At 58.1% G+C, this 12,866-nt stretch overlaps 2 long non-coding RNA genes across 6 annotated transcripts in view; one reads left to right on the top strand and one right to left on the bottom strand.

Moving 5' to 3' along the window:
* Window positions 1–644: 644 nt before the first annotated feature.
* On the bottom strand, window positions 645–6,369 carry LOC144372298 (uncharacterized). Its single transcript, XR_013432313.1, has 3 exons — window positions 6,223–6,369; window positions 5,958–6,086; window positions 645–2,980 (listed from the first exon to the last, which is right to left on the bottom strand). It is a non-coding gene; the product is annotated as an uncharacterized LOC144372298 (long non-coding RNA).
* Window positions 2,877–12,866, top strand: part of LOC144372297 (uncharacterized) — a 28,269-nt gene continuing 18,279 nt past the window's right edge. For 2 of the 5 annotated variants that reach the window (XR_013432311.1, XR_013432310.1), the window contains exons 1-5: window positions 6,409–9,583; window positions 10,454–10,617; window positions 11,210–11,361; window positions 11,441–11,524; window positions 11,873–12,123. This is a non-coding gene — a long non-coding RNA (uncharacterized LOC144372297). Of the gene's footprint in view, window positions 5,354–5,473; window positions 9,584–10,453; window positions 10,618–11,209; window positions 11,362–11,440; window positions 11,525–11,872; window positions 12,517–12,866 lie in introns of those variants that run through there. The other 3 variants (XR_013432312.1, XR_013432308.1, XR_013432309.1) reach the window with 3 other exon arrangements.

The raw sequence follows: 12,866 nt of genomic DNA, 5'->3' as shown, positions 1-12,866 counted from the left end.
TGATGCTCAGGCAGGCTTCCCCGATGGGTGGCACTGGTGTGGAGGGTCACACCTTGGTACTGGGGCGAGAAGGCCAGGGGACACAGGGCTTCGCACTGGGCACTCTCCCACCCTCCCTCTCCACCACCTCTCCCCCAAGTGCTTCTAGACGGTATTTCTTGCTGTCACAAAACCCTAAATGCAGGCGTTGCTGTCCTGTGCTTTGAGTGTTCTGGGGAGTTACGTGATAGTACTTTTGGGGACACTTTCACATCTTCAGCCAGGGGTCTGCAGTGAGGGTGCCCAGGGACCCCTGCTTTGTAGCTGGCCTGTGAAGCAAGGTGGCCATGGAGGACTCTTCCCTCAGACTGCGCAGCTGGCCTCAGTCCCTTGAGATGCCTCTTCACAGAATTCATTTTAAAAAATTTATTCACACACTTGTTACCATTCATACTCAGGTTCATAAAACCAAAAACGTTTTAATTATGAAACATAAGAAAAGAATGTTTAATTTCAAGGCCAGACTGGCCTCTGATCCGCCTGTGTCGACCAACAGTATTCAGCAGGTGCCTACTCAGGCACGCTGGTCGGTAGGTGGTGGTCAAGGCCAGTGGGCAGGAGGCAGGGCCCCGAGGGGGACTTGAGAGCACGTTTCTGTCACTCAGTCTCTGAACAGACATTATGGTGTCATTTATTTTGAGCTGCACGGCTTTACCCATCTGTCATGGGCTCCCAATTTATGGTGCTGTGCTCAGATGTGTGGGGGGCGGGGGGACCAGGCTCCTCTCCGAGCTGAGGCGCCCCTCCCTGTCCAGGCCTTGCTGGGCGGCTGGGGGCTGGGGGGAGAGGAGCGAATGGAGGAGGGGCAGGTGAGTCTTGAGGGCTGCCAGCAGGAGCCCCAGGGTCAGGGATTCTCCGAGGGCCGGGTGGCTGCTGTCCCTGCACCTGCCTGACCACCAGTGAGGCCATCAGGCTGTGGGTTACCCGGGGGCCTGGGGGCTTGTTCAACTCGGGCCCCACCTTGGCTGTGGCTCTAAGTCAGGATCCTGGTGGACCCCCCCAGCTGCCAGGGCTCCCGTTCTGTTCTTTCTCTCTGACTCGTATTTTCCTGCCAAACCATCCACTTGTTCCTAAGTTGGGGGTGGGTGGGAGGGTGTCCCCAGTAAGACAGGTTGTTCCTGACCCCCCATAACCTTCCCTGGAGAGGAAGTCAAGCTGAATTGAAGTCATCAGGGTGGGCCTTCATCCCATGTGACTGTCCTTATGAAAAGGGGAATTTGGACCCAGACCCATGCAGGGACCAGGCTGTGTGAAGCCAAGGGCAGAGGTGGGGGTGAGGGTTCTGCTACCAAATCACCAGTCACCACCAGGAGATGGGGAGGGGCCTGGGTCAGACGATCCCTAGAGCTGTTGCCTGCTGGCCCTTTGTCTTGGACTCCTTGTCTCCAGAGCCATGGGACAATACCTTCTGTCACCTAAGCCACCCACTCTGCTGTGTTTGCCGGGGCATCCCTACAGGGGTGAAGGAGCGGGTGTGTGTCTTCTGAAAACCTCCCACCCTTCAGGTGACTCCCAGGTCCTGCTGGCACCAAGAGCTGGACCCCTGAGGTGTCCCTGCTGGGCAGCACTGTGGTCCATCTCCCCACCATGGAAGACCAGGAGCCTCCCCAGCCAGAGGGGAAAGCCCATGGCTCAGGCTGCTCCTAGGTGACCAAGAAAGATGACGTATCAGGGACGGTCACCACCTCAGTGTCACTTCTGCGTGGCTGAGAGTCCTAACAGACTCACTCCAGGGTTGCGAGGTGGAGTGGTGGGCTCTGCACCCCGGGGGCCAGGTTCCCCAGAACTCCCGGGCCAGGCTTGGGGGTGGGGAGCTGCAGAACAGGACTCGGGGTGACGAGGGAAGTGACTTCCTGATTTCCTCCTGCCCCTCCTTAGGGTCTGCTGTGGGCTCTCCCTTGCCTGTAGGTCAGGACCATGGAGAGCAGTCCCAGAGAAGGCCTGTCCCCTTTGTGCACCTGTAGGCTGGGAAGCTCTCACTCCTAGCGGAGACCCACTGGGGGAGCACCCAGGACAGGCGCGTCATGTCCCAGGAGCCAGCAGTCAAGGCCGCGTCCAGGGTCTGCAGTTTCAGCATCACCATCGTGTGGTCTAAGGCCTGCAGGCTTCCATTTCCCTTCTTCCACCAAGTGCACAGCAGGAATGTCACCATCCAGGGACAGAGGCCACCTGTGGTGTTCCCAGGCAGACCTGGGTCCACGTCCATTCCACCGGGGAGCAGTCCTGTGCCCTAGCTGCAGAGCTTCTGCCCAGGAGGAACCGGGAGTGGCCTGGGGACAGGACACCGGCAGTGTGTCTGCCCTGGTGGACATCTCGGGGGCTGCCTGGGGCCAGAAACCCCGGGAAAGTGCTCAGCTCTGGGAGCCTGCCCTGGCCTTCAGGAGTCCACCGCTGAAGAAGAGCCTCATCAAAACGCTCCCACAGTGAGCTCCTGCTGTCCCCTGCCACTTCCACCCTAAGAGGGTGCCCACGCCCAGCAGATGGAGAAGGGAGCTGGCCGGACATGAGGGAGTCCAGGGGAGGGCAGGGCTGGTCCCTGGAGCTGTGGGGAAGGGGACAGGATTTGGGGGCCATCAGGGTGCCCGGGCTCTCCCTCAGCACAGCTGGCTGCTCAGTGCTCCAGCTTGAGCTGCACAGCTGTCCCTGGCGGCCCCTGGGCCCTGGAGCTTTGGCTCTGCCTGAGCTGCAGGAAGCTGTGCCTGCTCCATGCCAGATGGTGGCTCACAGGCAGCATCTGCTCTCATCGTCTGGAGGGCAGAGGTGTGAGTGGAGGTGTCAGCAGGGCGCATTCCCTCGGTGGGAGGAGAGCGCGTCCCGGCTTCTCTCCCAGCTTTTGGTGGTTGGCTGCAGTCCCCAGGATGCCTGGCTGGAGAGACAAGCGGCCTGGCCTCGCCTTGGTCTTCCCCGGCTTCTCCTGGGTGACGGGCTGTGTTCCGTGAGCCTTTGAGGAAGGAAGTCTGCATCACTCCTCTGTGACCTTGTCCTGGTCAGTGACATCTATGAGGACCCTATTTCCAAACAGAGGAACATTCGGAGGCGGCAAGGGCGGGCGAGGACGTCAATGGTGGACTTTGGGGGAATGCAGCTCAGTCCCTACCACAGGCCAGATCCCAGGAAGAACTCCAACTGACATGATGGCTCGCCCTCGTCACCAGGCCCCAGGACTTGAACACGCAGTGGGAGGGGACAGCAGGCACTTTGCCCCACGCCCCTGTGGGGAGAACCACCTTCCACTCGGAGAAGCCAGGACTCCCGTGGACAGTCCCCTGGGCTCTGGTTGGCAGGCAGGGCTCTCCTGGATGCGTTTTGGCTTTGTCCCCTGAGAGCACCGGGGTTCTGGCCTGGAGGGGGGTCCCCCCTCCCTCATGGCTCCTGGCTTTTCTTCTCTGAACAAGGATGTCACCTGGGTCCAGATGAAGTTGGTGAACACACACTGACTCAGCTGGTGACCTCAAACAGGAGCTGGAAGCCCCGTGCCCAGCCCCTTGGCCTTGACCCTGCCCTTGGGGAGAGAGGAGGGACAGCCCCTTCTGGGTCAAGGCCCTTGGGCAGCGGATCTTCCCTGCTGTGCTGTGGAGCAGCCGCCTGAGCGCCTGTGCTTAGACTGACCCAGGAAGGCTGGTCCGGGCCAGGAGGGCCATCCTGAGGCTCCCTGCCTGGGAACTCTGTCCCAGGGAGAGCACAGGTCTTGGGGTCAGGAGGCCAAGGGGACACTGCTGTCTGCCTCCTCTGGCCAGGAAGCCCCAGCAGCTCCAGCAACAGACCATGTGCGGCTTCTGAGGTTGGTTGAGTTTTCCCTGTTTCTCAAACAGGGATTCGCTGAAGGCTCCGGTGTGTGTGAACAGGATGTCCAAGGAGGGTCTGACGAGGCCCAGGCTTGAGCAATTTACAGCCGTGGAAACTGGGGCACGGTGACGTTAGGGACTCGCCTGGGTCACTGGCTGTGTGGGCTGGAGCCTGGTCGGAGCCTGGATCCTCTGTCCCAGGAGTGAGGCTGTGAGCCCCACCTTCCCTTGAGCCTCCTGGGCCTTGGTGTCCTTGTCCCCGTGGGCTTGCTGTGTTGACCACGCGAGTCAAGCTGCCCACAAGCCACCTGCTCCAGGCTGCGGTGCTCCCCTTCACTGGGGCTGGGGGCCGCTCCTGGCCTCTCCAAGTGGACCTGCCTCTGAGAAGGCTGGGGTTGGCCTTGGCTTCCTCGCTCCCCCAGCTAGAAGCCCCTCCTGCCCAGCCACCAGCAGGCCACCTGGAGCCACCAGCTGGTCATGGCTTTGCACCTGGGCTGGGCAGGTCACCGGCACAGCCTGGACCTCAGTGCCAACAGCAAGGCTGGGCAGCCGACTGGCTTCAGAAGAGGCCTTCCCCTGCCGACCCTGGAAAGGCCATGTGATCTGGTGGCTCTGGGGCTGCAGGTGGGTGCCTGGGAGGAGGAGGAGAGGGTGGTGGCCTTCCCCATCACCTCCCAGTGCCAGCTGCCCCAGCCTGGGACCCGCCCTGACTGCTTTCTCCTTCTGGCCTCCTTCTCCCCATGACCAAAGCTCGTCCAGAACATTCCATGCTACACCTGCTGCCCCCAAGCCCACCCCTCTCCAGCTGTGTGGTCAGCTAGAGCCGAGGGCTCCCCGTGGGCCCATGAGGGCCACTCCTCTCTCACCACACCCTTCCCGAAGTGTGCCTTCAGGGGGCTCAGCACCTCACTCCAGGCAGGTGACAGACTGTGGAAAGAGGAGAGTCGCCAGCGCTCCTGCTGGGGCCTGTGCTTGGCCCTCTCTGGGGGGTGGTTGTCTAACAAATCCTCACAAGAGGGTGTGTCCTGCACCCGGGAGCCACAAGGCTCCGTGATGCTGTGGTCCTAACAGATGTGCTGTGACTCCCCAAGTGGACTTCTCGGGGTGCCTTTGGTCACCTGCATTGGCTGTACTTCAAGTGTTCACAACCATGTGTGGCTGGTGCCGCCATGTTGGACAGTGGCCACCTAGGTGGTTCCACACCACAGGAAGTTCCACTGGGCAGCCCAGCCCTGGATGGCCCAATGGTGCCACTGACTTAGCTGCAGAATTCTGTGAGTGTGCATGGGGTAGCCCTCCTGGGTAGCCATCCAGGGAGTCCACGGTCATCTCCAGCTACCCAAGGGCATCCCCAGGTGGAAGATCCAGCACCATCAGAGCTGGCCCCATGCTGTGTGACCCGGAGGCAGGCCGGGAAGGACTCTCCTGGGGACACCTGGGTGTCAGCACCAAGCTACTGGGCCATCTCTGACTCTCACCATGGAGAACGAGAGCAAGGCTTTGGAAAAGTCCTGACTCCTGACAAAGAGGTCAGACTCCTGATGGAAGGCCAGGGGAGCCTGGAGGGGAGTCCCCTATGTCCCTTGGTGATCAAGGGTCTTTCTTGCCAACTCTTGGTGGACTTGAAGGGGTTTCTTCTGGTCCCACAGCCCTCCTGGGAGAAATACAGCCCAGGTGTTGGGGAGCAGAGGCCCCTGTGTGGGGTAAGCCTCTCTCTTCCCTCTCCACCAGAAGGAGCTCCGGAAGTCCAATAATGAAGAGCTTATCAAACTCTTGAGGTCGGGCTGGGTGAAGGTCTGCCTGGAGCACAGGCTGCTGCTAAGCTGGACGTGAGGTCAGGAGATGCCACAGATGGAGCTGAGACCTCACATGCTCAGCCAAGAGGCGGTGGGGCAGGAGGCACAGTGGGCGGCCCCATCAGCGCTCACAAACGCTGTCCAGGGCTTTCCTCTCGGGGTGCAAACCACCCAAGGGGTCCATGCAGGGGCCCCTCTCAGCAGCCTCTCTGTGTGAACAGGCCTTCCTCGACCCCTGAGGCTGTGGGTCCCCAGAGCACACGCACACACCCACACGTACACACACGGATGCACACGCCCATATGCACACACACAGAGGGGTGGAATCCCAACTCACAGAGGTGGAAAGGCTCCGATTCCTTCTTCCGGTCCCCACAGCACACGGCTGGCGTCCCACTTTGATTTGGTAATCATCTTTTCTCCTTTCAATAGCTGTCAACTGCCAGCTGGTCCTTTGAAAATAATACTGAAAAAAAAATGAAAAAAAGCACATGAGACTTTTCAGAAAGTTTTCCCTGGACAGCCCAAGCCGCTCAGTGGCCCATGAGGGGCCACTCCTCTCTCACCACGCCCTGCCCAAAGTGCACCTTCAGGCTCATCACCTTACTCCAGGCAGGTGACAGAAGGTGGAGGTTGGACTGTGGTAAAAGGAGAGTCCTACGCGCTCCTGCTGGGGCCTGTGCTTGGCCGGCTGGGGGGAGGGGGGTCCTCTAACACCCTCCTCCTCACCTGCTGCCCCATCTGCCCTGCAGCTGCCCCCCTGAGCCGCCTCCTCCCTGTCTGCACCCCCTGGCACCCTCCGCTCCACCCTCACTTCCTGGATTCCTTTCCCGGGTCCAGTCCACTCTGGACACAGCCCACAGCTGAGAAGCCCCAGTCCTCCCAGTCCTTCCGGGTGAAGTCCAGGAAGGAGCTGGCCTGGTCCCAGAAAAACAACTGCACACCTCACACCTCACACAGCGGCTTACCCGATTCTGACTGAGATGTTAATGGGATCACGGGGGTTTATTTAAATTGTAAATGACAAATAATTGACCGCATTGACTTCGCTGCTCTTCCTGGAGGCCTCCCTGCCGACTATTTTGGGGTCCCCAGGCCTCAGAGGTTAATTATCCAGGATGCTCCTCCTCAATATGCAAGCCCCAACCTCAGTGCCCGGTCAGTGCTGAGTGTCCTTCATAAACACCGCCGCCCATTCAGGTTTCTCAATCAATGTCACTTAGAAGACCAGGGACTGCGGCATGAGGAACGCTTAGCTCACAAAGTCAGTGTGTGGGGAGCCCGTGTTGGAGGAGGGCTGGAGGGAAGCCTGGACGCCCCAACCCTGCAGGGGGCCCCCAGACCCTGCCTCAGGCTCCTCTGTGACCCCCTTTCCAAAGTTCAGCTGCCTCCCCTCCGGGCCTCCTGCTGGTTTTAGGGGAGGAGAAAGAGAACATTTAGAAACAGCACAGTTCTGACCCACACCAAAAATACCCACATCAGAGCCTTACCCGTGACTCGGCTGGTGTGAAAGACGGCCTCCTTGTCACGGCTCAGTCACATGAGCTCAGAGACCAAAATAGAATGTTTGGCAACTAGTCAAGTATCATCCGTCGCTGCACAGGGAAGGAGGGAGCGCCAGGAGCCCGGGTGCAGGGGTGGGGGCTGCGGGCTGCCTGCCACCTGCCCTGTGCTGGCCCCGGGGCCTGGGGCAAGGCAAGCCCTGCTTTCGTCAGGACAACGGAGACCGAGGGTGGGTGCCTTCCACAGACCCGCAGAGAAGGCTCACGGTGGGGGATGGCCCACTGCCTCAGAACGTCTCGGGCCGGCATCTTCTACTCCCGTGAAAGAGTCGAGAACTCAGGTCCCATGGAGACAGGGAGCCACCTCAGCTCCTGAGAGCCAGGCCTCTCCTTGCCAACTGTGCACAGCTTTCGTCAGTCCATCAGCCGAGAGGGTTGAAGACCCAAAGCACAATGAGGTGGTCCTGCTTTCCAGAGGGCAGCTCAGCAGCAGGGTGACCACTTCCCCCAGTCCAGCTGCCTTGGCTCCCCTGCCCTGGCACCCAGTCTTGCCTCTGGACACCGTGTGGCCTGTGCAGGGGACCTGCACCCCAGGGCTCCCTCTTTCCCCTCCGGCACCTCCTGGCTTTCCCCACGGGGCCCTCCGCGTCCACCCCACATGCAAGCGGCCCCCTTTCTTCTTCCTCCAGCTCCCGCTGCCTCCTCACATGGTGCAAGGACGAGGGTCTCTCGGGCCTCTTTTATCAGGGTGCCGAGCCCTCCTGTGAGACTCGTGAGCCACCCCCAGAGCCCCACCTGCTTCACCCCTGCGTGGGGTCAGGGCTGCACATGCTGAGGGGCCGTAGCGGCCCTCACACTGCGCCCACTGCTGTTCTCCTGGTCTGCTCTTCCCGTATCATCACCTGTGAAACCTGCCTGCTGGGGTTGGATGGGGTGGCCCCCCGGGTGGATGTGGAACTGGTGGGGGTCCTCAGGTCGCTGTGGTGTGCCCGACCCTTGCGAGACCAGGTTACTGGTAGAAGCCTGTGCCTGGCCCTACACAGCCTCCCAGGCCTCCCATTTCCAGATGTGATGGCTCCGCCATTGCCATTGCCGAGAGGTGGCACAGCCAAGAAGGCCCTCCCAGAGCTGGGCCCACTCAGGAACCCCATTTGAACCTCCCAAACTGTGAGCTGAACAATCTCCTTTTATCAGCAGCCCGCCTCAAGTTTTTAGTTATAGCAACAAACGCTGATGATACGCTGCCCAACGTCTAGACCCAGTGACGGTCTTTAGCGGTGCTACCGACGGGAGCTCCCTGGTGAGACGTCCAGCCACTGTCTCCACACCCCAAGCACAGAGGCTGAAAGGGGCTCCCGGATACAGATCACTGCTGCAGCTGTTCACTCACAGACCACGTACGCCCTTGGGAGGGTTCTCATCCCTCAATGGGTTCTCATTCCCCTCCCGCAGGCCTGGGCACAGGGTCTGCGTAGCTGGGCTCAGCCATGACCCAGGAACCCAGATCCACTGGCCCAGCCTGAGATGAGCAGAGGGTGAGCCTTCCAGGCCCTGCTCCTGGCCTTGTGATTGGTACCTGCTGACGCAAGGGTCCGCCCCTTTCCCACTCTCTCCTGCAGTGCATGAGGGTCCTGCCGCTCCACATTCTCGCTGGCCCTGGAGCGGCGGTGTCTTGGATCTGGTCGCCCTGATGGGGCTGTGCTGGCATCGCATCGGCACTTCCCTGGTGCCCTGCATGTCTGGCGAGGCGTTGTGAGGTTTTCTTGTTCTCTCCTCATTTTCTTACTGCTGAATTAGAGTCCTGGGCACGACGTGGGTAACGGTCTTTTATCAGATGCATTTTTTTGCAAACATTTTCTCCCGGTCTATAGATGGTTTTCTCGTTTTTTGACATGTTTTTAATTTTGCACAGGTTTTTAATCTTGATGAAGTCAGCTTATCGGTTCTCTCTTCCACGGATCGTACCTTCGATATTGCTGTTTAAAAAGTTACCACCAGACCCAAGTCACCTGGGTCTCCTCCTGTTATCTGCGGGGAATTCTGTAGTTTTACATTGCACACCTTGACCCCTGATACATTTGGGGTTGATTTCTGTGGGGGGAAGGTCTGTGTTCACATCCAGCTGTGCCAGCACCATTTTGAAAAGACAATCTTTGCTCCTATTTCAACTCTACCCTTTTGTCAAAGATGAGCTAACTGTATCTATGGGGGGTCCACTGTGGACTCTCTATTCTGTTCCATTTATCATTTGTCTTTTGTTTTTCCAATCCCACACCGTCTTGTAGCTTTATGGTCAACCTTGGAGCTAGGTATGGACAGTCCTCAGACTGTGTCCCTTTTGCCTCTCCAGCTAAACTCTAGGATCAGTGTGTTGATGACTACAAAATAACTTGCTGAGTGTGCCATCACATTTCCATGACTGTGACAAAAATACGGGAGAAAACCAACTTAAAGGAGAAAGGTTTGTTGGCTCACAGCTCCAGAGGTCTCAGCCCACACTTGGCTCCATGCTGCGGGCCTTTGGGGAAGCGGCACTTCATGGCGGGGAGTGTGCAGCAGAAGAGATGAGCTCACCTCCCAGCATCTAGGAAACAGAGAGGAAAAGAAGGAGAGATTAAGGGAGTGTCCAGGGACAAAGTGTGGTTCCCAAGGGCACAGTCCCCAGGACTCTCTCCCCTCCACTGAGCCCCACCTCCTGTAGCTTCCGTCACCTCCCTGTATCCCATCAGGTTATGGGTCCATCAATGGGTCGATTCATTGATGATGTTAGAACCCTCACGAGGCCATCATTCCCCAAAGCCCCTCTTCTGAACTCTGCTGCACTGGGGACCAAGCCTTTGGGAGTCATTAGAGATTCAAGCCACAACACTGAGATTTGAATTGTGATTGTTCAAATCCGTAGATCAAGTTGGGAAGAACTGATGTCTTGGCCACATCGAATCTTCCTATCCATGAACATGGGATGTCCACTGATTTAGTTCTCAGGAGATGTCCTTCTCTAGAGTCACATAGCGTTCCTCATACGGCTCATGTAAAAATGGGCTTAGCTTTATCACAAAATATTTCCCTTTGCGAGTGCTTATATATATGGTAATGTGTTTTTAATTTTAAAATCCATTTGTTCTTTGCTGGAATATAGAAAACCAATTGGCTTTTGCAAATTAACTTTGTGTTGTGCAATGTCTCTATATAATCAGGTATTCACTCCAGGAACTTTTGTCAATTCTTTGGGGTTTTCTACATAAATGATCATATCTTCTGTACACAAGGACAGTTTTATTTCTCCCTTTCCAAACTGTGTACCTTTAATCCCTTTCTTGTTTCCTTGCAGTGTGTAGGCCTCCCATGTGATGTTACAGAAGATGTGAGAAGGGGAATCCCCCCCCTCTTGTGTCTGATCTCAAAACCATTCTAGAGTCAAGGCTTCCTGCAGAATGCTGGTTCTTGGAGTCTCAGCAGAGCAGAGGCGAAGAACTGGCTACTGCTGCTTAGTAGGTGAGGTGAGGCACAGCTTGGCTCACCAGTAGCCAGGCTCATGGACAGGGCATGCTGGGCAGCACGGTTAATTAGCCATCCACTTTGCCATAGCCAACTGGAAGCTTAGAAGTGTGAACTGTGTGGACTCAGGGGGAAAACCCAGCTCTTGCTCATGGGAGGGCTAAGCAGGGAGAAGGCGGGCAGGATTGACAAGCTCTTGAGGGGTTGGTGTGACTTCCCATCCCTGGTTGAATCCGGGAGCTCAGCCCCAAAAGAGATGCTGGCCCCTCTGAGGTGAATGTAGGAATGGTCAATGGGAGGGAGGGGACCCTGGTGGCTCAGGGCACCTTCTCGAGAAGAGATGTGGAGGGGAAGATGTCCAGTCACAGCACCCTCGAGGGCAGCCAGAGGGCAGAACCCAGTAGCTGGGATGCTGAAAGGGTGGACACATGGGGCAGTCCTCAGGCCTGCTCCTTGTGTCCACTCACTGCTCCTCTGGGGAACCCTGGACATGTGCTTGAGATGGGGGGTTCTGTAAAGTGGGGGGCGAGGGACAAGGTGTCAACAGAGCCAACAATTGGAAGGAATAAAATGAGATTCTTTTTTTGAGGTGGGAAAATCAGTGCCCGGCAAGGACCTGACCAGCCATCCTCAACATTGTCAAGGTCACAAGAGACAAGGAAACTCTGAGAAACTGTCCCAGCCTCAAGAATCCTAAGGAGGTCTGAGAGCCGAAGGTCACATGGGACCTGGGAGGATCAGGTGAGGCCTGAGGAGGTCCCGGTTCAGCCTGGGCCTCAGTGGATGGTATCCCATCTGAAGGGCCCCTTCTGTATCGCAGATCGGCAGCCGACTCCTGATGCTAACGGCAGGGGACACAGGCTGTGAGGTGCAGGGGAACCGCTGGTCACTGTGCAGATTTTCTGTAAGTTCATGACTGCTCCGAAATAAAGCGTTTCTTACAAATCTCCCTCCGTTTATCTAGAGTGTTCAAATTCATAGACGCAGACGTAGGGCAGTGGCTGCCAGGGGCTGGGGAAGGGGCACCGGGAGCTCGTGTCTGATGGGGACGGAGGAGTGCTGTGGGTGGAGTGTGGGGACGGGGCGCAGCAGCTGGGCCTGCTGGATGCCGCTGAGCTGTGCAGGCAGCCTTGGCCAAGGTGGCCTGCTGCACTCGTGTGTGTGTGTGTGTGTGTGTGTGTGTGTGTGTGTGTGTGTGTGTGTGTGCCGTGATTGATGGTTTTTAATTCCCTCCTTCCTCCCGCTGTTGCAGCCCCACCCTGTGTTATGGGCTATTCTGGAAACCCGCTGACTGGCATCTGTCCTCCAAGCCCTGGGGTCCTTGGGGTGCCCAGCTCAGGAACGAGCGTCTACACCCAGTGCTGTCTTGTGCTGGGAAGGCACGTGCCGGCCAGGTGTCTGCACCCCTGTCTGCAGGTCAGCACCCCGTGGACCCAGCCTGGTGCTGCACTGCTGCTGGCCACAGCTTCACAGCCTCCCAGTGTCCTGCGGAGCATCCAATAGGTAGGTATGTGGCCGCCTGTGGTTGATGGTGGCTTCTTCAGGACCTTCATGGGGGGACTCTGCTGGGGGACTCTGCTCTGGGCCTCTCCATCCCTGCCAGAGTATGGAGACCGTTTTCCTCACAGTTTCCCTTTCCTGCTTTCACGGTGTCTTTCCCACCCAACGTCCCCTCCCCTCTGGTGACAGCCGTTCACTGCTGGTGGCAGGCTTCCTCCGGGCGTGATAAGTCGTCCTCATTGTCTTTCCAACAGCCCCACAGCCAATAAAAAGCAGCCAAACAGTGAAAGGACACTCAGACTGGTCCCCAGAGGGCCATGCAGACCTGAGATGTTGCTGGTGGTGATCAGGGGTTCTGTGCCTTTAAACAAACAGCCCAGTGACAAGGAGCCTTCAGTGAGCAGGGGCAGCGCCTGGGGGCAGGCGGGGCTGGGGCTGGGTGCACTGGGAGGGGTGGGAGCTGCCTCGGGGGTGGCCTAGGACACAGGGCTCACCCAGCCACTGAAGGGCAAGGACTGCTCTTTCTGTCCCTGACTGTGTACCTGTGGTGACTGGGCGTGGCACCCCTAAGTTCCCAGGGAATGTTCACAAAACCCACGTCCAGGTCTTGGCCTCCTCTGCTCTGGGGCAGGTGCTTGGGGTGGGGGGCGGGACTGCCAGGATCTGTGGCTTGAAAGGCAGGGTCACCAAAGGCAGCCAGGTGAGGTCACAGGGCAGCGACCTGGGGCGGTCAAGCTCATCTCCCT

Source organism: Ictidomys tridecemlineatus (genome assembly GCF_052094955.1).
Source record: "Ictidomys tridecemlineatus isolate mIctTri1 chromosome 12 unlocalized genomic scaffold, mIctTri1.hap1 SUPER_12_unloc_2, whole genome shotgun sequence".
NCBI classification, from domain to species: Eukaryota; Metazoa; Chordata; class Mammalia; order Rodentia; family Sciuridae; genus Ictidomys; species Ictidomys tridecemlineatus.
Note: the sequence above shows the minus strand (reverse complement) of the source record. Positions and strands in the feature narration are given on the sequence as shown.